This window comes from Streptopelia decaocto (assembly GCF_964273445.1).
Source record: "Streptopelia decaocto genome assembly, chromosome: 26".
NCBI lineage: Eukaryota > Metazoa > Chordata > Aves > Columbiformes > Columbidae > Streptopelia > Streptopelia decaocto.
Window position 1 is genome coordinate 2178122 of NC_138681.1, and position 23909 is coordinate 2202030.

At 59.6% G+C, this 23909-nt stretch overlaps 2 protein-coding genes across 15 annotated transcripts in view; one reads left to right on the plus strand and one right to left on the minus strand.

The window, feature by feature from the left end:
- The window catches only part of CRABP2 (cellular retinoic acid binding protein 2), a 355112-nt gene that overhangs the window by 133629 nt on the left and 197574 nt on the right, over nt 1-23909 (minus strand). The window lies entirely within an intron of this gene.
- The window catches only part of MEF2D (myocyte enhancer factor 2D), a 75703-nt gene that overhangs the window by 1963 nt on the left and 49831 nt on the right, over nt 1-23909 (plus strand). For 10 of the 14 annotated variants that reach the window (XM_082073397.1, XM_082073410.1, XM_082073411.1 and 7 more), the window contains exon 2: nt 21722-21791. The exons of 2 other annotated variants lie outside the window; for them this stretch is intronic. The gene's annotated coding sequence lies outside the window, so the exon portion shown is untranslated. Of the gene's footprint in view, nt 1-7186; nt 7203-21139; nt 21448-21721; nt 21792-23909 lie in introns of those variants that run through there. 2 more of the 14 variants (XM_082073406.1, XM_082073404.1) reach the window with 2 other exon arrangements.

Here is a 23909-nt window from a genome sequence, read left to right on the forward strand (position 1 = left end):
CGCTCGCCAGCGTGCTGGGAAAGCTCCGGCGCCCCCCCCGCCGCACCACCAGGGGCTTAACGTGCTCGTGGCGAAGGGGCGTTCGCTCCCGTGTCTTGTGTCCCGGCGCTTCCACTCCCACCCCGGCCCCCCTTTGGCACCGGGGGGTCGCGTCCCTGCCACGTGGGGCTCGGGGGACCTTGGGAGGTGCCGGCTTTGTCACTGGATGACCTTGGGCAAGTCGCTTTGCTTCCCCGCGCTTCGGTGTTGCTCTGGGGATATGGGGGGTGTTTAATCCCCCCTCCTTGCCGGTGTGGGGCCCTCAGCTCCGTTTGGGAGCTGGGAAGGGCCGTTGCTATTTTATCCCGTCCCCGAGCGGCCAGGGTGGAGGCGCGGACAGCGCCGGAGTCACCCGGGCTGGATTTTTCCCAGGCTGCCAAGTGAAACAAGTGGGGTCTGATTCTCATTCAATGCCTTGGCCCTTTACTGCGACTCTGGCAATGTAAAGGAGCCTAAATATGGTCATAAACCGCATCCACTCCGAGGTCCCTCCGTGCCGCCGGGGCAGCGCAACGGCAGCTTTGTGAGGAGGAGAACAAAGCCCAAAGTGTAGGACAAAAAGTACGGCGGCGGGACCCAGCTGCCGCGGTGCTGCCGCGGTGCTGCCGCGTGCCGGTGCAGGCCCCGGTGGTGCCACCCGGCTCATCCCGAAGCGCCAGGAGGAGAGGGCTCCATCAGCGGCTTTGCCGCCGTGACCCCGGCGATTCATTTAAACCTAAAAAAGCATCAGTGAGTGGGGGGCGAAACGGCTTTTCCCTCTTTCTTCCCTAGCCGGAGCGTTGCCGGGGTCGTGCCGGCATTGCCGGGGCTGTGCCGGGCTGCGGAGCGCTGCTCGGCGTCCCCTCGCTCATACGGATGCAGATGTTTTGCGGTGGCCTGTTTGGGAATGGGAGGGAAAATAAGAGAGGGATGCGTGTCACCGGCAGCGCTCCCGGGCGCCACGGGAGATGCCGCGTGGAGCTGCCGCGGTGCCGTTAATAACCGGGGGTGCGCACGGAGCCGGCCGTGCCGAGCCAGCACGGGGGGGGCTGCTGTGTAAACGCCGCACTCGACTTGCAGAATATCCCCCCTGGTCGCCCCGTAGCGTCCTGTGTGTTTGGAGGGGCAGGGACTCGTTTTGCGGCTCTTTCGGCAGCTCCTGCAGGCCGAGCCGTCGGAGTTCAGAGGTGGCTCTATCGCCGATGACAGCGCTGCCCTGGGGAAGGTGCGGACGGCTCTGCTGAGCCACGGCAGCAAACCAAGTGAGTCACAGCAGGGACGGGGAGGAAGAGGAGGAGGAGGAAGAGGGGAGACCTGCAGCCCTATGGGTCCCCTGGCCGTGCCAACAGCACCGCGGGGCGCACCGACCCCTCGCCTCCCCGCCACGGTGTTTATTACACGACCATCCAACATACCTCCCCTTTCTTTGGAATCGTTTTGTTGGAGCAGAGCTCAGGGTTTTTCCCTTTGAGCTGCAGTTTTTGCTTTGGCTTTCAAGATGGATCTGGCGTCCGCCCGCCAGCGGCTCTGCCGCTTCTCATCTTGCGCTCCGGTTCTCCAGTTCGTTTTCTTGTGGTTTCTCTTTAATTCCATCACTCCTGGTGTCCCCGCGCTGTATCTCCCCCCTGTTTGAAAAACGGACAAGAGCTCGCGTCGCTTAAAGAATAATTTTTAGAAGCGAGGAGTTGTTAAATAAGTGAGAAATCAGTTGGGAGCCATTTATCGGGGCGGTGGGCTGTGTGTTGTTTGGATTGGTGGCAAAAAAGATGGGGGGACTGGGGCCGCTGAGCTGCATGGGGAGAGGTTTTGGGGAGCTGGGCCTGGTTTTGCAGGTTGTGCCGAGGCTGGGGATGCCGGAGCTGCTCGCACGTCCCCATCCGCTCTGTCCCAAGGTATAGGTGAGCCTATAGAATAGCCGGGTAGGTATGGGTGAGGTGGGATGCACGCGATGGTGTTGGGGTCGCTATCCCCGCAGTGAGGTGCTTGGGATGCTGGAGCAGCTCCAGGGCCTGTCCCCGCTGCCGCGGTGCCCAACGTGGCTTCAAACAGCTTCGAGTTGGTGCTGGCACGGGCGCCGTGGTGAGGACGAGCCGGTAGGGCAGGACGGTGCCAGCGCCGGGATGTGTCAGGCTCCGGTCACCACACACCGCGCCGTCCCATCCCAAAGCAGCCAGACCGGACCGCGCCGAGCAGGACACGTATGCAGGCCACGTATGGTTTCACAACATGCAATTAGCGGTCGGTTGTGCCGGCGCGTGGCCGGGCGCGGCGGAGGGGCCCAGCAGCGCCCGCCTCCCCGACCCTCCTCGCTTTAATTGCACGGCGCTAATTGAAATCCAGAAGCGGCGAGCCGAGCCCTCGCCGGCCGCGCCGACATCGCCCCGGTGCTCAAGGTCAAAGCCGCGCGGCGCTGACTTGGCGCCGCCGGGCATGAACCGGCGCGAGGCCCAAGCGCCGCCACCCCTGCCTTGAGTCAGGCTTGTTTTGGGGTTGAAAGGTGGTAATTAAATGACCTATTTCTGGCCGAGGAGGAAGAGGAGGCGGAGGAGGAATCGTTTCTCTTTCCAGAACTTCAAAAAGCTTCCAGCAAGCGTCCGGCACGAACCCAAAACCGCTGCCAGGAGGAGGCGCCTCCGATCGCCCCACTTCCAATGATCGGAAGAGGTCGCTTCCTATCCTTAATATTCTGTGATTCTGCTCCCGGTCCGCGGTGGCATCTCTGGGTGACAACAAAGCTTAGGGTTGCGAGGAAACGGGTGTTTTGTTTTCTCCCCCGTCGTGCAGCCGTACAAAGGCAGAGAGGGGCTGTTTGTGCAACCACGGGCGCGCTTTGAGCCGTCGTGCGTTGTCTAAATGTCCCTACGGAGCTGGTACATTCAGGCGTCCTACCGGCGTGCGAGCGAGTTTTCAGCCTCGGGAGGAACAACGCAGCTTCTCCGAATGCAGGTTTGGGGACCGCGGCTGTCCCGTGTCACCCACGGCACCTCCGCGGTGGCAGGTTGGAGCGGCTGAAGAACCGGTGGCTCGCCGGGCAGCGCAAGGAGGGATTTGGCCCTTTAAAGTTGCACCGAAGGGAATGTTGCTTTAGGCAGCGTTGGTGCCATTGAGTGCAGAGCCCGGCATGTGGTGCTCGGACCCGCTGAGAACATGCTGGAAAGAACCTGGTGGGAAGCAAAGCGTCCGCTTGGTGCACTGGGCATCCCTTTGGTTCCCGGGGCGCTGGGGAGGAGGTGGCTCCGGCCTCAGTTATCCCAGGGGATAAACCCATAGAGGCGTCTTGTGACAAACCTTGTGACAAATTTCTCTCGATAGGCGGGAATCGGGGTGGAAGGGTTGGGTGAAGCAGCACTTGCTTCACACTCGGGGCCGTGTTTAGTCTGGTTTTTCGGTGCATGGATGGCGTGGGGCTCTTGAGATGGCTGGAGGGGTTGGGGGGCAGCGGGAGCCAGGCTGCTCACCAACCCCTACTTTTGGGTGATGCTTTCCCAGAGGGCTCCATGCACCGCTGGACATCTCACTTGGGAAGACTCAATGTTTCAGGCACAGGGCTCAATCACAGATCCATCCCCAACCTTCCCTGACTCGGCACGGCCGGCCCTCCCACACACCGGCACCGAGCCGCCGGCAAAACTAGCACCTCTCGTTCAAAAATATCCCCGGCCCCGCTCGGATGCCGCTGCCAAGATGGGGAGCGGAGCCGGCGCTGCCTCTTAAGCAGAAATCTGTCGCCTGGGCTTGGCGCTGGGGAGGCTGGGAGCCGCGGAGCCCGAGCCCCAGCGCCTTCTAAAATAGAAGCTGAACAAATGGCTGGAGCAGGATGCCGGTGGCGAAGGCAGCCAAGGCTCTTCCCGCGGCAGCTGGTGGCTGCTCGGCTGCTTCGAGCTCCCTCCATCAATCCTCAACCCGGAGCCGGCGTTTGGTAGCGGGGGGCGAGGCGAGCATCTGTCTTTTGGGTGCGATAGCCCTCGTTTTGTGGGATGGTTGAGCTTTAATTGAGCCAGGGGGTGGTGGGGAGAAAGGGGTTTCGGTGCCGTGGCGGCGTGCGCCGGTGCGAGATAAGGAGATGGGAGTTGGGTGGTGCTGGGTTGTGAAGGGACTTTGTCCCAAAACAATGACGGAGCGGCCGGGCTGAGCCTCGGGCACGGCGTGGCAGCGGGTGCTGACCCGGAGTGTCGGACCTGCCGGATCTGGTGGCTCCGTCGCCCTATGGCGGGTGGGGGTCCTGGTGGGCGAGGTCCTGGCTGCTCCCAGGGGCCCCACAGGGGCTTTTGGGCCGAGCTCTCCCTCCCCTGAAGGAGCATGGGCAGAATGGCTCAAGGCCTGAAAGGCTGAGAAGGCTCAAGGCTGGAAAGGCTCAGTCTGGAAGGGCTCGAGGTTGGGAAGGCTCGAGGTTGGAAAGGCTCAGGACCGGAAGGGCTCAGGCTGGGAAGGCTCAAGGCTGGGAAGGCTCAAGGCTGGGAATGCTCAAGGCTGGGAAGGCTCAGATTGAGAAGGCTCAGACTAGAAAGGCTCAAGGCTGGGAAGGCTCAGTCTGGAAAAGCTCAGGCCGGGAAGGCTCAAGGCCGGGAAGGCTCAAGGCCAGGAAGGCTCAGGCCGGGAAGGCTCAGGTTGAAAAGGCTCAAGGCTGGAAAGGCTCAGACTAGGAAGGCTCAGGCCGGGAAGGCTTAGATTGAAAAGGCTCAAGGCTGGGAAGGCTCAGACTAGGAAGGCTCAGACTAGGAAGGCTCAGATTGAAAAGGCTCAAGGCTGGGAAGGCTCAGGCCGGGAAGGCTCAGACTAGGAAGGTTCAGGCCGGGAAGGCTCAGATTGAAAAGGCTCAAGGGCGGGAAGGTCTCCCCATACACGGCTGATCCCCTGTCCAGGGCCACCCCACTCCCCACACCCGGTGCTCCCCACGGGGACCGGAGCCGCATGTCCTCGCCCCGACCAGCTGCCGGCACCGGGCAGAGGAAACAGCGAGCCCGGTTCTGGTTGCAAATCAAGCGAGTTTGGAAAAAACCCATTAATTGCCCTGTGCTCTTTGAGGTTGAAGCCCGGACGCGAGCGTGCGCTTGAGCGAGCAGAATTTCACGCCTTTCCTTTGGCCGCGGTCTGAGATGTTCTTGCGTTGTCCTTTCCAGCGCGGCGGCGGCGCTCGGGTGACCTTCAGCGCCTTTGCTCCGGCGCCGCTTTGCATGATGTACCGAGCCAACCAACGGGGCCTTTTTGTTATGCAAATGCGGCTTTGTTTTTAGCTTCTCGGAGATAAACACCTTGCAGGCTAAATCTGGAGCTCGGGGCGCTGCTAAAAGCCACCCTGGTGGCACAAGGGCTGCCAGGTCAGGCTAAGGGTGACCATTGTGGGGTTTGGCTCCTTTTTGGGGGTGGAACAATTTGCTTGGTGGCGCTGAGGTTATTGGAGCTTTTCCAAGGGTCTGATCCCCACCCGGCACAGTTGCACCGAGGGGCGTTATGAGGTCTCATGGTTGGTGCGCGGCACCCGCGTTCCCCACTTTTGCAACGCCGCAACGTGGCTTTTTCAAGCATTTATGTGCTCAGGAGACCATTATCTCAGCATCGCGCCCAACCCCGCTTTAAGCCGCCTTTTTGAGCTGGGCTTTGGCACCGTGGGCGCCTTCCATGTGTTTTACCAGGGGGTCTCTGCCCGGCACAGCGGGCTGGGAAGGCTCAGCCTAGGAAGGCTGGGTCTGGAAAGGCTCAAGGCCGGGAAGGCTCGGCTGCGGCGCCAGGTGCCGGCGCTGGACCGGAGCGCCCTGCTCTCGCCTCCCCGCTGTCCCCCGGGGGTTTCTGGCTTCCTTTGGGCCCCCTCGTGCTCACGGGTGGTTGGGCAGAGGTGTTTGTGTACTGGCTTATTTTTATTTGGATGCCTTTCGGAACTTTTCCGTCACGGCGGGTGCTGGTGATGGGGCGGGAAGGGGCGTGGGGGGACGGAAACGCGGCTAAAACTGGTTTAGCATCCGCTCGGGCGATTTTCCTATTCCTGTGCGCAACACAACTTGAGGTTTCTATGATCTGGGGGGTCCGAACCGTCCTGATTTGTCCCTTTGCACGGTCACAAGTCGCCTTCCAGCTTGAAAACTTAACGCCAGCCCAGCGCTTTTTGGTGCCGGATGGTGATAACACGGAGCCCAGAGCACCCAGAGGCATCTCCCGGCCTTGCAAAACCATGTTGGGGGTTCTTATCCCATTGGGAGCTGGATGGGACCTTGGGGGACCAGACCCAAGCAGAGCACGGTGGAAAATAATGTAGAAAAGGGGCTGCGCGGCCGTTCCGTTGCTGCTCGTTCACAAGGTCGGTTGGTTTTGCCGCCGGGTGTGATGGGCAGCGCCGAGGCCGCCCCGAAATAGGGTGTTAGGATGTGTCCGTTTGTCCCGCATCCCCTGCGGGATCTGGAGCATCCGCAGCAGGTGAGTCCTCTCCCCAATATACATTACCAGTGCAGCTCGTTGTCGCGCTCGAGTCTATAACGCTGAAATTATAGCATCGCCCCCGTCGCCATGGCGACGCGCAGGGATGTATTTTAAAACACAAGGACCAGAAGCCCTCCGAGGATTATGACTTCAGTGAGGGATCAGGCTGGGGGGAATCTGGGTCACGGCTTTTCCTCCAGCCTGTCTCCAGTAATTCCGGAGCCGAGGCCGCGGGGCAGAGCCACCGTAGCACCCATGGGTGCTCCCCAGGAGGCTCGTGCGCACCCCTCAAGCGCCTCTTCAGCGCTCCCCCCCCAAACCCACACTGTTCCACCCAAACTCTTCGACACCGAACAGCGCGGGGATGCCGCAGCCGCGCTCAGCCCCCCGGCCCCGTTTGTGCGGTGCGAGTTTTCTCTCGCATCCCCCAAAATAAACGGGATTAGTTTTTAATTGTTTTTCCTCCTCTTCTCTCGTTTGGTCTGTTTTTCCTCCCTTCTCCACACCCCCAGAGCCGCTGTGCTGGTGGCAAAGAGCCCAGACTCCGTAGGAACTCGGCAACGCTGCAGCTCCGAGCCCCGGCTGCCCTCTTGTTTTCGCAATCCCTTTGGAGGAGGGAGAGCGAAGGGATAGAATGGGAGGGGATTGATTTTATTCTTTATTTTCCCCTTTCATAGCGATTTATAGACTTTCCCACCAGTAGGGACAAGAAGCCGAGCGGCCCATTTCCTACAGCAACTTTCCAACGCTTCTCCTCGGCATCCTCGCCTACGGTGGGTCGGTTTAACTTTGAGAGGGGGGCGCACGGTGCTCACGGTGCAACGTCACCTCGGGGAGGGGGTTTTTTGGGCGCTGTTCACGCCTCGATATCAACGTGCGTTTCTCAACCCTTCGGCTCGTGCGTCCGGCTGCCGTCCGGCATCGCGGCGCTTGCGGTCCATTTATTTTTAGGTAATTGCAGCGTCTCGGCTCCGCGGCCGCTGGTCGGTGACACGCAGGACAAGGCAGCTTTTTGTTTGCCAGTGTATTTTAAGCAGCCGGTTGTTTTACTAGCGGAGGGATCGGCAGACGCCGCGTTACCAGCGCCCCAATTTGGCTCCATGACCCCCACCAGATCTGAGTCCCGGCAGCTCCGCTCCGAACGCCCAGCGATTAATGGCATTAAATCGGTGTTCCTAGCGAGTCGTTTTATTGTGCATCTGGTTCCTCAAGACTTTTTAAGCTGGGGGGGGGCGCGGGGCCGCGTAGCGTTGAGATCTGATTAGATAAGGGAGAGCTGCCTGTGAACAAAACTCCTACCGGATAATTATTTATACCTCTGTGTGCGTCACTAGTAAACATCTGGATGCGCTCCAAACATCTTCATCTGGTTTCTTTTGTAGCCTCTCAACAGGGAGATTTGTCGGCTCCCCTCCCCACCTCCCTTTCGGCGCATGGTTTCAATGACACGCTGCAAATTTGGGGGGGTCGAGCGGTCGCCCCCGCCCGTTCCCCCCCGGTTTCCCGCGATGGGGTGAGAGTCACGTTGCCCTTTCTCAAGAGGAGAAAGTGCTGGCGTTTGCGGTCGCAGCACAAACACGAGCAGCCAAAACAACCCAAAGAGCGACCCCAGATGTGTTGCCTTTTCTATTTTAAACCCTCATAGTTTGATTTGGGGGTGAACGAGCCTCCCGAGCTTTTGGAGCGTGTGGGGCTGGCCAAGCCTGACTTCTTGTTCTGGTTGTGTAGAGCCAAGTAATTAATATTAATCACTTTTCCTGAATGAGAGCGGAGTACCTGCTTCCCTGGGGCTCCTTGGCAAGCTGGGGTGGATAACATCACCCATCGGTACCCGGAGCGTCACCCATCGGTACCCGGAGCGTCACCCATCGGTACCCGGATCATCACCCACGGGTACCCGGAGCATCACCCACTGGTACCCGGAGCATCACCCACCGGTACCCGGAGCATCACCCACCGGTACCCGGAGCATCACCCACCGGTACCCGGAGCATCACCCACCGGTACCCAGAGCATCACCCACCGGTACCCAGAGCATCACCCACCGGTACCCGGAGCATTACCGGGGCACAGCTGGGATGCAGATGGGACAGTGTGGGAGGGGAGGGATGGAGGAAGCCTCTGGTTCACTTTTAAAGCACCTTAGGCCGGGCTTTTAGGCGCCATAAGCGGGGTTTTATGATCGTGTTCATCCATCCTTTTTGCAGCTGCTCTTTACGCGCCCGCGGTGGAAAAACCGTCCGAGTGGCCGGTGGGTGAAATCCGGGTCTTACCTCTTAAAATAATATCCAAAAGAAAAGTTTCGGCGCTGCACCCAGCCTTAATCTCTTTAAACTGTATTTCGCTAATCCGTCATTAGGATCTCATTGTGAGCTTGTTATCCCGTTAGGGCTTAGAGCCGCGTGCGGCGCCGGCGCCGGCAGAGCTGGGGCGGGAAGGGGCTGTGTTGGCGCCGCCGGTGCCACGTGCTGCGCCGGGATGTGCCGGTGGCACCGGTGGCGCCGGTGACACCGGTGCCGGAGCAGCGTGGGCGCTGTGTGGGGGGTGCGGGATGCTCCGTCCTGCTGTGGAAGGGGAGCGGGTGACAGCGGGACCATGTGCTGGGCGCCCGCGGTCTCGGTGTCTTCGCTATGGACCGTGGGGATGTCATTGCTTTTTATCTGCCGCTCCGTCGCTGGATGGTGTTTGCCGGAGGGGGGGTGTTGCAATGTGAAATAACGCTGGGTTTTGGTGGCGCTGAGGCTGGTTCTTCCTTAGGAGCGTTTCGGAGTGTCCCCGGTGCCGGGGGTTCAGCCGCGGTTGAGCTTGTGAAGGTGATGCCGAAGGGCATGGCAGGAGGAGGGCGAGCTCGGGATGCGGAACCCCCTTCCCCATTAGCAGGAGCCTGAGAAGTCACAGAATCACAGATGGTTTGCGTTGAAGGGGCGTTTAAAGCTCCCCCAGTGCCACCATGAGCAGGGACATCGTCACCAGCTCAGGGTGCTCAGAGCCCCGTCCAGCCTGGCCTGGGATGTCTCAGGGATGGTTCAGCCACCACCTCTCTGGGTACCTGGGCCAGGCTCTCACCACCCTCAGGGCAACAATTTCATTCTATCCAGCCTGAATCTCCCTCCTTTAGTTTAAAACCATCACTCTTGTCCTATCACAGCAGGCCCGGCTCAAAAGTCTGTCCCATCTTTAAGCCCGGAAAGGCCACACTAAGGTCTCCGTGGAGCTTCTCTTCTCCAGCTGAACACCCCAACTCTCAGTTCCAAAGGGCATCGCTTGGCCCTGAGGTGCCGTGGGCTGATTCCTTCCCTTGGCAAGCGGCTTCTTCCCCACCGGGACACCGCAACCGGGGCCCGGTGCTCCGTGCGCCCGGCCCTGCGGCCATCGCCACATGCAGGAACCCCCTTGTGGTGCCGCGGTGGGTGCGAGAGCCCTGCAGCACCCACAGGGTTGGGGTACCCGCAACCTCAAGGTTTGGAACCCGCTTTGAAGGCGCCGAGTGGCCTCGCACGGCTCCGAAGCCGGAGGGCTGGGATGTGGGGATGACGGAGCAGGGCTGCGATCCGCACGCCGTCGGGAGCCGGGCTGCGGAGCCATTGCAGAGAGCAAACCCGAGCCCGGCGCCCACGCGTTCCCACGCGCCGGCAAACCGGGAGGCGAGCGTGGGGGGGACAAGCGAGCGCCCGGCGTTGAGACTCAGTTTTACTTGGTTGAAAATGAAAACCATTGCGGCAAGCCAGAGGGTTCCCGGCTTTTTTGGTCAAGAGCATTTGCTGCTGCTTCAAGTTTAACGCACGTTTATTCGCTTGCAAGTTGCACGTCGTGCTTTGTGGCATCGCTTGGGGATGCTGATCCCAAGGTCTTGCTGCATTTATTCCTGCGGTTGATGCCGCGCTCGTGCCGGCGCTCAGCGGGTCCCGCACCCATCCCATCCCTCTATGGCTCGTTTGGGGCCGTTTTGCCCCGTCCCCGCGCTGGGAAGGTGAAGCTTTTCCAAAAGCCTCGCTCCCCTTTTCCTGCGCCTATAATTAGCGCTGGCTCCCCGCCACCATATACTGTACGATCCTGGAAAGAGGTCACGGCTCCGCTGAAATTCTTGGGAACGGAGCTGCCTGTGCAGCTGGGAAAGCGGCGCAAATTCCGAGGAGATAAGAAATAGGGCAAACGCAACTCTTTTTTTTTTCCCCTCGCTGTGATTTATGGGCTCTGGGCATGGCATCCCGCGATCTCCTCCCTGCTCCATCTCTCTCGTTTGGCAGAATGGATGAGTCTGGATTGGCAAAGAGGTTCAAACCGGCTCCTTCCTCTGGTGCGATGCTCGATGTGGCCCCTTCTTGTCCAAGGCTGCAGGAGGAAGCAAACTCCATTCCTACATGTTTTTGGTCCTTTGCCCGTGTAAAACCCTCACCCCGAACAAGTTGCTTCTTGTATTTAAGCGGAACCTCCTGTGTTGCAGTTTGCACCCATTGCCCCTTGTCCTGTCCCTGGTTGTCACCAGCAGAGCCTGGCTCCATCCTCCTGACACTGCCTTTCCATCTTGATCCCCAGCAATGAGTCCCCCCTCAGGCTCCTCTTGTCCAGCTCCAGAGCCCCAGCTCCCTCAGCCTTTCCTCACACGGGAGATGCTCCACTCCCTCCAGCATCTTGGTGGCTGCGCTGGACTCTCTCCAGGGACAGGACAAGGGCAATGGGTGCAAACTGCAACACAGGAGGTTCCGCTGGAAGATGAGAAGCAACTTGTTGGGGTGAGGGTGGCAGAGCCTGGCCCAGGCTGCCCAGGGAGGGTGTGGAGTCTCCTTCTCTGCAGACATTCCAACCCCTGGACACCTTCCTGTGGAACCTCAGCTGGGTGTTCCTGCTCCGGGGGGGTTGCACTGGATGAGCTTTCCAGGGCCCTTCAACCCCTCACATTCTGGGGTTCTGTGATTCTGTGACACACACAAAGGGCTCCCGGATGGTACCGGGAGCTGCCCCGTGTGTGCCCGGCACAGGGGGGTCCCGCTCAGCAGACACCAGCTCCATTCACCCACCGATTTGGTAACGAGCCCCCCTTGGGCAGGTGCCCAAGGGGCTGTGCCAGAGCCTGGAAGCCGCTGGCACTGAGTCCGCTCACCTGGCACAGCCCGAGTCTGGTCACACTCCAGGGTCACCGGGTGGGGTGACGCATGGGGATGAGGTGACACATGGGGATGAGGTGACACACGGGGATGAGGTGACACATCGAGGGTTTTCCGGGGGTACCTGGGCACCCCCAAACCCCATGCAAACACAACTGCAAATACAGAACGGGTGGGCACTCGCTATGATTGAGACCCTGCAAACCCACATGTGCCCCTCGGTGCTGTCCCCACCCTGCCCAACGGCGACCGTCACCGCGCTGGAAAATCCCGGCCCAGCTCTCCAGCAACAGAGAGAGTTTTTAAAGCTGCTTCTAAGGGCGATGGGCAAACAGGGAAGAAAAAGGCCCTTCTTGTGCACATTGGCCTTGTGGTCAAACGCGGGACGCCTGGGAGGTTTGGGTTTAATTCGGGGTTGTGCTACAGACCCTCCTGTGTGTCCTGAGCTAAATTGGCCACGGCTGGGGCTGCTGCCGCCTTCCAGGCGCCTTCAACAACGCTGCTCGCCTCGTTCCCCCACACCCAGTGACACCAGTGACACCAGTGACACCAGCACCGCCGGATGAAAGCTCTGCTGGTGCTGGAAAACCAACCGGTGCAGCCACGACCCGAGCGGGAGCCAGGGCTGCTCGTCCCCGAGCACCAAAAATGGGGTTCACCTCTGAGCCGGCGTGTAAACCACAAGCCCTCGTGTAAACCACAACCCCTGGTGTAAACCCCAAGCTCTTGTGCAAACCCCAGAACCTTCTTTAAACCCCAAGCCCTTCATGCAAACCTCAACCCCTCGTGCAAACCCCGACCCCTCGTGCAAACCCCGACCCCTCGTGCAAACCCCACCCCTCGTGCAAACCCCACCCCTCGTGCAAACCCCACCCCTCCTGCAAACCCCACCCCTCGTGCAAACCCGAGCCCGTGCCGTCACCAGCGACTCCTACACCCAAACCCACACACGCCGCTGCAAGGGGGATTTTATCGGCACCTATAGATAAGATCCCTGCGTAGTTTAACCAGCCAACTGGTCATACTGGGGGTTGCGTTTTCCCTGCTCATCCCCAGGGAAGCTCACCTGGGTGTTCCCGCTCTGGGGGGATTGCACTGGATGAGCTTTCCAGGGCCCTCCAACCCCTGACATCCTGGGGTTCTGTGATTCTGTGACCTCCATCTCCGCTCTTGTCACCGGGGGCGGTTGTGTCAGCGGCTGTGGAGCGTTGGTGATAAATGACCGGTGTGTGCCGGTGTGATTCGCAGCCCCCCGTGCCCAGAGCACGGTTTTACGTGGATGTGAAGCGGCCGCAAAGCAGCGGCAGAGGGTCCGTCCTCCCCGTGCTACAGAGAGAAGCGCGGCTTGTAAGACGAGCGAGAATCAGGTCTGTGCGGGAGTCAGGGGGACGAACCGGCTGATGGTGCCTCCTCGGCTCTGCCTTGGCCATGCCGGCAGGAGCTGGAATTGCAGATCTATGGAGCCTTGTCGAGTGTTAAGATTGCGGGGTGACAATAAACCCTGGCAGATGTATTTTTAACCCCCTCTCCCCCCCCCACTTCCCCCTTTTGCCCCTCCCTCTCCCCCCTTCCCACTCAGGACAGGCGATCGGGAGGGGGAGAAGGACAGAGAGAAGAGAGTTGGAAGAATTAAAGATGTCTTACTAATGCTACTAATAAGAATAGAGAAAATAATACAAAATATACAAAACCAATCTTGAAAGTCTCAGCAACTGCAGGGCAGGCACCCAAAGTCCTGGACTGGACTCTGCAGCCAACCGGAGCTGGATTCAGTCTCTCACTGGCCTCATTTCACAAGCCGGCAGCTGAAGTCCTGGACTGGACTCTGCAGCCAACCGGAGCTGGATTCAGTCTCTCACTAGGCCTCAGTTCACAGGGACGACTCGCAAGGTCCTCTCTCAATGTCGGCCATAAGCAGAAGGGAAAGGCAAAAGGAACGAGATCCTCGTGATCTCCCACTTTTATATGGAGTATTCACGTGAATGGAATGTTATACACAGTTGGTCAGTTTCTTGGCCACCTGTTTCTCGTCACCCCTCTCGCGAGATGTCCATCCATGCTTATCAATAAGTTTGCATTCCATTGCTAGGTTTACCAAAACATGTGTCTGGTTCTCCAGGAAAATGCAGTTAATATGAAGCTTTAGCTGACAGGCAAAATTCACTGAAAGAGAAACTTGTTTTTAACAAAACCAGGACAAGCCTCCTGCATCCCTGGAGCGGCACCGGGGCCTCGCGATGCCCTGATGGGACCCAGGGGACCTGAGCGGTGCGGGGACACCCGCAGCCCCTCTTGGCACGTCTGGGTGGGTTTGCACATGTGCCGTCCCAGGCTGCCGTGCTGTCGGTTAAAAAGTTAATGAGGAAAAGCCAGCGGCGGCTGCTTACCCGCCTGGCACCCGCAGAGCTCTGCTGTCCCTGCAGGGGACATTGGGGACGCTGTGGCTGGGTCGGTTGTCACCGTCGGGCCCCAGGGCTGGTCCCAGCAGGTGGCAATGTGGCCCGAAGCTTCGCCTCCATGGCCGGGCAAGGGTGATAGCTGGGTGCTCGGGGTGCGGGGCACCCACACCGTGGTGTTGCTGGGCTCTCACAGCAGCCCCTGCGATGGATTTGGGTGTTTTGGGGCTTAGGCTCCGGGTCCTCGTGGTGCTGGTGAGTAGGGTGGGACGAGGAGGGAGGTGAGGGGCTTGCTCAGGAGGATCAGGGTGGGGATGTTGTGTTCCCAGCTCTGCTGTTTGCTTCCCCTCCCGTGCCTCAGTTTCCCTGCTCTGGCAACAGGACCAGCCCGTGGGGCCGTGGGGACGTCCTGGGGCAGCGTCAGCCCCCATGGGCTCTCGGAGAGGGGGACGCGCAAAGCAGAGCCTGCCCAGGTGTTGGCACCCACATGCCCAGGGGTGTTTGTCCTCCCGCCAGATGTGCGGGGTGCAAGGAGACCCAGCTGTGCAGAGAGAGCAGGAGCGGGGTGGGTGCTGCGAGACACGTGTCCATCCCGCAGCCCACGCCGCCCCGGGACCTCCCGCCGCCCCTCGGTCACCGGCGTGGTGGGGTACGTGGTTTCGCCCCGAACCCCGTGCTGGCCCCAGCCCTCCCGCGCCCCCCGCCCGCGTCCAGCCAGCTGCAGGTTTCGGTTCTGCATCTCTGCCGCCCAAGGGGGAACTCAGCCGGCGAGAGCGAAACTCGGCGGCTCCAACGGTCGCACAGGCGCACGCCACCCCCCCTCCGGCACCCGCTCCGCGTCCCCCACGCCTGGCAGGGCCGGTGGCCGCTGTCGCAACAGCTCCGGCGGTGCCTGTGCCACACGTTTGGGCGCTGTGACCTTCCCTGGAGCGCGGCGGGGACGGAGAGCGGCCGCTGGGGCTGGATTTGGGCAGGGAGCCCGTGGGTGACCTGGAGGAGCTGGGACACCCCCTGTGCTTCCCACCCTGCGTTGAGCGGGGGGCACCGTCAACCCGCCCGCACAGGCCTTGGGGGGCAGCCGTGGTGGTCGCACCTTCTGCACAGCCTGGATGTGGCCCCGGCACGGCTGGTGTGTGCCAGCATTCTCGGCTCTGGTGCCATCGCTCCTGTGCCATTGCTTTCATGCCATCACTCCCATGCCATTTCTCCCGTGCCATCACTTTCATGTCATTGCTTTCGTGCCATCTCTCTTGTGCCATCACTCCCGTGCCATCCCTCTCGTGCCATCACTCCCATGCCATCACTCTTGTGCCATCGCTCCCATGCCATCACTCCCGTGCCATCGCTTTCATGCCATTGCTCTTGTGCCATCGCTCCCGTGCTATTGCTCCTGTGCCATCACTCTCGTGCCATTGCTTTCATGCCATCACTCTTGTGCCATCCCTCCCGTGCCATTGCTTTCATGCCATCACTCTTGTGCCATCGCTCCCGTGCCATTGCTTTCATGCCATTGCTCCCATGCCATCACTCTTGTGCCATCGCTTTCATGCCATCACTTCTGTGCCATCGCTCTTGTGCCATTGCTTTCATGCCATCTCTCTTGTGCCATCACTCTTGTGCCATCGCTCCCGTGCCATCACTCTCGTGCCATCGCTTTCATGCCATTGCTCTTGTGCCATCGCTCCCGTGCTATTGCTCTTGTGCCATTGCTTTCATGCCATTGCTCCCATGCCGTCACTCTCGTGCCATCGCTTTCATGCCATCTCTCTTGTGCCATCGTTCCCGTGCTATTGCTCCTGTGCCATCACTCTTGTGCCATTGCTTTCATGCCATTGCTCCCATGCCATCGTTCCTGTGCCATCACTCTTGTGCCATCGCTCCCATGCCATCTCTCTGGTGCCATCGCTTTCATGCCATCGCTCTGGTGCCATCACTCCCATGCCATCACTCTTGTGCCATCGCTTTCATGCCATCGCTTTCGTGCCATCTCTCTTGTGCCATCACTCTCGTGCCATTGCTTTCATGCCATCACTCTTGTGCCATCGCTCCCATGCCATCACTCTTGTGCCATCGCTCCCGTGCCATCACTCTTGTGCCATTGCTTTCATGCCATTGCTCCCATGCCATCACTCTTGTGCCATCGCTTTCATGCCATCGCTTTCGTGCCATCACTCTCGTGCCATCGCTGTCATGCCATTGCTCTTGTGCCATAGCTCCAGTGCCATCACTCTCGTGCCATTGCTTTCATGCCATCACTCTGGTGCCATCACTCTTGTGCCATCACTCCCATGCCATCGCTTTCATGCCATTGCTTTCGTGCCATCTCTCTTGTGCCATCGCTCCCGTGCCGTCACTCTTGTGCCATTGCTTTCATGCCATTGCTCCTGTGCCATAGCTCCAGTGCCATCACTCCCATGCCATCACTCTCGTGTCATCACTTTCATGCCATCACTCTCGTGCCATCGCTCCCGTGCCATCACTCTTGTGCCGTCGCTCCCATGCCATCACTCTTGTGCCATCGCTTTCATGCCATCGCTCCTGTGCCATCGCTCCAGTGCCATCACTCTGGTGCCATCACTCCTGTGCCATCGCCCGTCCCCACGCTGCCGTCCCAGGCAGCCGAGCACCTGCCGCCCCCGGGGCGGGTTCCTCTGTCCCGGTTCCCTCTCCCCTCCCTCCCGTCTCCCTGTCCGCGCCGCGGTCGCTGTGCCGGGGCTGCCGGGGGTGCAGGATCTGGCAGGACGGGCGCTCTGGAGCCGCCGTTGCCCCGCTGCCCGGCGCTCCCCTCTGCTGTGGGATCTTCCCCAGCTTGTCCCTTCCCAAGCCAGAGGAAACCCAAACATAAAAGACTCATCGGGCCTAATTAAGCCCTGGGGATGTTCCTGGAGGCCAGGCCTGAGTTGTTTTAGTTTCGTGGGCTGGAGAAATGGGGAATTTTGGCTAATGCTGAGGCTGATCCTGCTGTTAGCAGGACCTCCCAAGACCAGTATGGCACAGCCGCGGGACCTGGGCTCGCCCCAGTTTGGAGTGGGGGCTCCACGAGCTGGCTTGGGAGCCTGGGGGGGGGGAAGTTTGGCTTTGGCACCCGAATGTTTGCGGCCCTGAGCCCGTTGCTGGAGGAAACGTGGCAAAAGGGGAAGGAGAGATTGCGGTCGGCTGCTCTTCCCCTCCGCAATCTGTGCCTCCGTCTGGGCCCCTTCGGCTGCGCTTCGGCCCGGGGGACCCCCCACAATGGACGATCCCCCCCAATTTCACCCCCTGTGTGCTTGGATCCCTATGGGGACACCGTGGACGCCGGCCCCCGACCCGGTCCAGCTTTGCTGTGCCAGGCGAGCTCGTGCCGGCGCCTTAATTGGCTGGTGATGGATCTAATGACGGGGCTGAGTGATTTAACGGCCTCCAGCCTCCTGCGCAGGGCGAGGACGGGTTTTGCCTGAGACGCGCTGCCAGCTCAAGGAGGTTATTTATTTGGGGTATTACATGTATATATGATGGAGTTGAGGGCGCATATCTATCTATCTATCTATCTATCTATCTATCTATCTATCTATCTATCTATCTATCTATCTATGGGTGGGTATATATTTGGGATCGTTCCCTGCTCATCCTCAGGATCGTTCCCTGCTCATCCTCGGGATCTTCCCCTGCTCATCCTAAGGATCCTTCCCTGCACATCTTTGGGATCCTTTCCTGCACATCCTTGGGATCCTTCCCTGCTCATCCTTGGGACCTTTCCCTCCTGATCCTTGGAATCCTTCCCTCCTCATCCTCAGGATCCTTCCCTGCTCATCTTTGGGATCCTTCCCTTCTCATCCTCGGGATCTTCCCCTGCTCATCCTAAGGATCCTTCCCTGCACATCTTTGGGATCCTTCCCTGCACATCTTTGGGATCCTTTCCTGCACATCCTTGGGATCCTTCCCTGCTCATCCTTGGGACCTTTCCCTCCTGATCCTTGGAATCCTTCCCTCCTCATCCTCAGGATCCTTCCCTGCTCATCTTTGGGATCCTTCCCTTCTCATCCTTGGAATCTTTCCCTGCTCATCCTCAGGATCCATCCCTGCTCATCCTCAGGATCCTTCCCTGCTCATCCTCAGGACCTTTCCGTGCACATCCTGGGGATCCTTCCCTGCTCATCATTGGGATCATTCCCTTCTCATCCTCAGTATCCTTCCCTGCTCATCCTGGGGATCCTTCCCTGCTCATCATTGGGATCATTCCCTTCTCATCCTCGGGATCCTTCCCTGCTCATCCTTGGAATCTTTCCCTGCTCATCCTGGGGATCCTTCCCCACTCATCCTTGGGATCCCTTCCTGCTCATCATTGGGATCATTCCCTTGTCATCCTCAGGATCCGTCCCTCCTCATCCTCAGGATCCTTCCCTGCACATCCTCAGGATCCTTCCCTGCTCATCCTTGGGATCCTTCCCTTCTCATCCTTAGAATCTTTCCCTGCTCATCCTTGGAATCCTTCCCTGCACATCCTAAGGATCCTTCCCTGCTCATCCTCAGGATCCTTCCCTGCTCATCCTCAGGATCCTTCCCTTCTCATCCTTGGAATCTTTCCCTGCTCATCCTCGGGATCCATCCCTGCACATCGTAAGGATCCTTCCCTGCTCATCCTCAGGATCCTTCCCTGCTCATCCTCAGGACCTTTCCGTGCACATCCTCAGGATCCTTCCCCGCTCATCCTTGGGATCCCTTCCTGCTCATCATTGGGATCATTCCCTTCTCATCCTTAGGATCCTTCCCTGCTCATCCTCGGGATCCATCTCTGCTCATCCTTGAGATCCGTCCTTTCTCATCCTTGGGATCCTTCCCTCCTCATCCTCGGGACCTTTCCCTGCTCAATCTGAGGATCCTTCCCCGCTCATCCTCGGGATCCTTCCCTCCTCATCCTCGGGACCTTTCCCTGCTCAATCTGAGGATCCTTCCCTGCTCATCCTCAGGATCCTTCCCTGCACATCCTTGGGATCCTTCCCTCCTCATCCTCGGGACCTTTCCCTGCTCATCCTGGGGATCCTTCCCCGCTCATCTGCGGATCCCGGGCGGCTCCACCATCCTTTGCACGGCCGGTTGCACCAGCCAACCCCATCAGTTTCAAGACGGGGGGTCCCAGCAGGTCCCCCCCACTTCAGGGCCGTTTCCCCGCTGCTCTCGGGGCAGCTCGCACCCCGAGGCGTTTCTGCTTCGCCGCTGGGTGAAACCAACCCTTTGCTCTTCAAACAGGAACAATTTTAGCATCTGCTCAGCATTTCTGACCGAAAGCTGGACGAAAGGATTGTCCCTTTTCCTCCCCTCCTTGTTTTCTCTTAGAAAGGGGAATTCACTGCCCTTTGCTGCCTCCATCCCTCCCCTATGTGATTTTCTTCCCCTGCAGTTCATAAAACAACAGAGCATGTTGAAAACATGACACTTTTCCCCTTCCCTGGGCAGCATTGAAACCAGAAATGGGGACGAGCCGGGGGCTCCGTGGGGTCCCTTGGTGGTGGCACAACCCAGCGCCTTTCCCTTTCATCTCAACCCTATTGGCTACAAAGGTAAAGATATTAATTGTAATAGCGTGGCTATTAAGGTGCATGCAAATAAGTACCCTCTATGAGAAACCCCATACTTAGAATCATTTTGGTTGGAAGAGCCCCTCAAGATCACGGAGTCCAAGCGTTGCCCACCCCCATGTGCTAGAACGTCATGTCCGTCTGTCCAACCCTCCATGATGGCGCCTCCAGCCTGTTCCAATGGGCGTTGCCATGAGTTGTCGTGATCTGGGGACTGTGACCCGGCCAAGGGTTGTTGGCCAAGGGCAGGACGTACGGACGGTTGTCACTGGTGACCGGTCATCACTGAGCAGCCCAACTGGTTCTATGGCCTGGGGCCGTTGGCTCCAGTGACAAACCAGCTGCGGCTGTTGTTGCCGTCGGTGCTGAGGTCTGTGCCAGTGGTGCCGGGCATGGTGGCACATGGACAACTCCGCGTACAGACCCGTGAGGTCCTGCTTGGCCGTTTGTCCTGGTCCTGTCCCCTTGGGGCGGTGGAGCTGGCCCCGAGCCCCCCGGGGCAGGTGCTTGTACCCCAGGACGCGGGTTTCAGGAGCCGCTTTGCGTACAGCCCTGGGGATGGATCCGTGGTGCGGGCGCCCATCTTGTGCAGCCCCTTGGTGCGAGGGTGGCCCCGCACCCACCTGCACGTCCCACTGGCTGCGTGTGACACATGGCTTGGCGCTAATTACAGCCCGGTGTGTGTGCGGGGGCTCGTTTGCAGAGCAGCCCCCGCCGAGCCGCAAACCAGGCAGAAGTGGAAGCGCAGGCAGCACCGTCCATGTCCCGGTGGGAGCGCAGCACTCGCAGAGCGATGGTTCTGCGGTGGGTGTCCCTGTCCCCGCGTGGTTGGGCATTTTGCAGGATGCTCATTTATTATAGAGGCTCAAGGCTGAGGGAGCTGGGGCTCTGGAGCTGGACAAGAGGAGCCTGAGGGGGGACTCATTGCTGGGGATCAAGATGGAAAGGGGCAGTGTCAGGAGGATGGAGCCAGGCTCTGCTGGTGACAACCAGGGACAGGACAAGGGGCAATGGGTGCAAACTGCAAGACAGGAGGTTCCGCTGGAAGATGAGAAGCAACTTGTTGGGGTGAGGGTGGCAGAGCCTGGCCCAGGCTGCCCAGGGAGGGTGTGGAGTCTCCTTCTCTGCAGACATTCCAACCCCTGGACACCTTCCTGTGGAACCTCAGCTGGGTGTTCCTGCTCCGGGGTATTGCACTGGATGAGCTTTCCAGGGCCCTTCAACCCCTCACACTCTGGGATTAAGGGGGATAAGCGCTGCTCCTAGAGCGGGGGGAACAGGTTGCTCCGGGTGTTAACTGGGGTAGCAACTGGAGCCGCCATCCTTGTCCCCACTTCTCTCCCATTTGGGGGTGACAGAGCCTCATCCCAATGTCCCGATGCACTGTGGGCGGTCTGTCCGCACACCCCAGCACGAGGTTCGGCGCTCATGTGAGCCTGGAAACCCGTGGCTATTTTGGGGTGTCGCGATGCTCCCCGTGTCGCAGGGGCGGGTGCAGGCGCCGCCGGAGCCACGCGCTCCTCGCTCCGGCTTTGTTCAGCCTGAATTTTGTAATGTCAGGAAATGAGCTGGCCGGGGGCGGGGGGGCCGGGGGAGGAAGGCTGGTTTTGTGGTTGAAGCGGAGGATGAGGAGGCCGGAAAGCCGAGCACAATTCCTCGCTGTGTCTCAGGCGCCGGGGCTGAGGCCGCAGCTCGGCTCTGGGAGCTTACGGCGCGTTGGGAGAGCCGGGCGCCGGCCTCCGGGCCTCAGTTTCCCTTTTGCTCAGCGGGAGGAGCAGCCGTTCATCTCTCTCGCGGGCACAGGGACGGTGATCGCCGCCGGTACATGAGCGACCAGCACCGGACCCGCCGATCACCTCCCGGCGCTGAGTGGCGCATGAGATGAATTTGGCAGCTGCGTTTGCGCGGCCGTTTGCTCTTGGCAAGGCCCCGTTTGGGCCGATAAAGCACCCGAGCGCTCAGGTGGGTGTCGTTCCCCTTCAGGCCTCACTAAATTCACTCGAAACCTTGTGCACCTCGCTGCCGGGCCGCTCTGTTTTTGGGGCCTCACCTTGAGATGGAAGAGTGGGCGCAACTCTCTTGCTGCTTTCCCCCCTATTGCGGTCGCCCAGGTTCCCGTATCCCGTCCCCACCTCCAGGACGCTCCCCGTGTTTCCCATGGTCACGGCTCGTGGTCCCCCCAGCCCCACGCTGCCCGTGTCCCCCCAGACTGACGCCTGCTCGTTGTCCTTTGCAGTTTGACCGAGCAGCGGCGGCCGCAGCGCATCCTCGAGCCGGAGCAGAAGATGCAGGACTCCGCGTAGCAGGTAGGGTGGAATCCCAACCTTCGGCCTCTTGCGCTCGCCGTGCGTCTCCATCGCACCCATGGGTGCGGGTCACCCCGGCGGGGCGCAGCCCAGACTCATCAGCACCGATTTGGGGCTCTTTTGGTGTCGGTGCAAAGGAGGGTTTTCCTGCCTTAGCGTCTCCATGGATCGATGAGACCCGTGGCCAACCCAAGGTTGTTGTGTCCCTCGCGCTCCGTGTTGGGAGAAGGCGCCTTGTCCAGGTTTATTGCTGTTCCGGTAAACGTTTGCATCTCGCTTGTGTGCGGTGAGGTTGAGGCGATGCCGGGGGCCCGTTTGACGAGGGCTCTGTGGTTCTGCGCGATGTATTTATTGAAATCAATAAAAGGAAAGGTTTAAAAGATAATCCGCCCCCAGCTCCCAAAAGGAGAGCGCGCTCTCCTTGCTGCTGACCGGGCAGTTTTGCTGGGCTGAGGTTGCTTTTTAATGCGGGGAGGGGGCAGGTGATTGATTTGGACGCTGCAGGATGCAGCGAGCGTTCGCCGTTTCCTCCGCAAAGAGGTTCATTTTGCCATTGGTTATGCTGATGGAAACCAAGAGCAGCTCCATGGGCGCTTCACGGTGAAAGGGCCTCGGTGATGCTGGTTTTGGGAGGAGAGCGGGGCCAGGACGGCTCAGCCGGGTCCGTCCCGGTTGGGCCGAGCGCGGCGCTGGGCTGGGACCGGCTCCGGTCTGCGCGCTGGGAGCGTCAGTTCATACCAGCCAAGGGGTTTTTTAGTGCGGTGCGTAATGAGATGGAGCGTAGGAAGGACAGGGCTGTTTGCTGCTGGCCGGGCTGGAGCTCGGGGCTGGGAATGGGGCGCAGGACCCGTCGCGATCCCGAGCGTCCCCGTCCCGATGCGCCGCGTGTCCCGGCCCCGGCCCGGCAGTGCCGGGATCTCTCATTAAACATGTGCCAGGATCTCTCATTAAACATGTGGCAGGATCACTCATTAAACTGTGCCGGGATCTCTCATTAAACTGTGCCAGGATCCCTCATTAAACATGTGGCAGGATCCCTCATTAAACATGTGGCAGGATCCCTCATTAAACATGTGCCGGGATCCCTCATTAAACATGTGCCGGGATCCCTCATTAAACATGTGGCAGGATCCCTCATTAAACATGTGCCAGGATCCCTCATTAAACATGTGCCGGGATCCCTCATTAAACATGTGCCAGGATCACTCACTAAACATGTGGCAGGATCACTCATTAAACATGTGCTGGGATCCCTCATTAACCATGTGGCAGGATCACTCATTAAACATGTGCCAGGATCCCTCATTAAACATGCGGCAGGATCTCTCATTAAACATGTGCCAGGATCCCTCATTAAACATGTGCTGGGATCTCTCATTAAACATGTGGTGGGATCCCTCATTAAACATGTGCCAGGATCCCTCATTAAACATGTGCCAGGATCCCTCATTAAACATGTGCCAGGATCCCTCATTAAACACGTTATCCCCAAACCGCTGCTGGGGTCAGGCTGCTCAGCTCCATCAACCTCCTCCTGACCAGACGCACCAGCTCATCTTTAGGCTCGCCCAAATTCTGGTCTTTTGGGCCGGCAATACCCTGCAAAGCCGCTGCCGGTGCCAACGCGGAGCTCTGAGCACGGGATGAGTGGTTCCCCGGCTCCGTGGCTCCGGAATCGCTCGTGCCAAGTCGCGCATCAAGTCATGGGGACGAAGATCTCGAAAAGCGTCTCCGCTTACAAATTCTGCGAGCGACAGGAGCTGAACAGTTAGACGAGCGATGTCGACGCAGCCTCGGAAGCGTGCGGCGCCCAGCACCGGCTGATTGAGTCCCCGACGTGCGGCACCGCTGCCCGCGATCAATGGGCATTTTGTGTTCCCGAGCCGGTCCCGTTTGAGGTAGAGCAGGAAAAACTCTCTTTGCCCGACCGCATCTGCTGCAGAAAACCCTTCTAGGGACTGTGACCTTAATTGAATCGACTCTTTCATGGCCTGAAGACGGTCGTATCGTCTCGCTCGGTGACTCACGTGTCCGTTACCGCACGCCCGAGCTGCAGGGCCTGCGCCAACGCGCTTGTCTCGCCGTGCGATTGCGCAGCCCGAGGTTGATTTCCAGCTG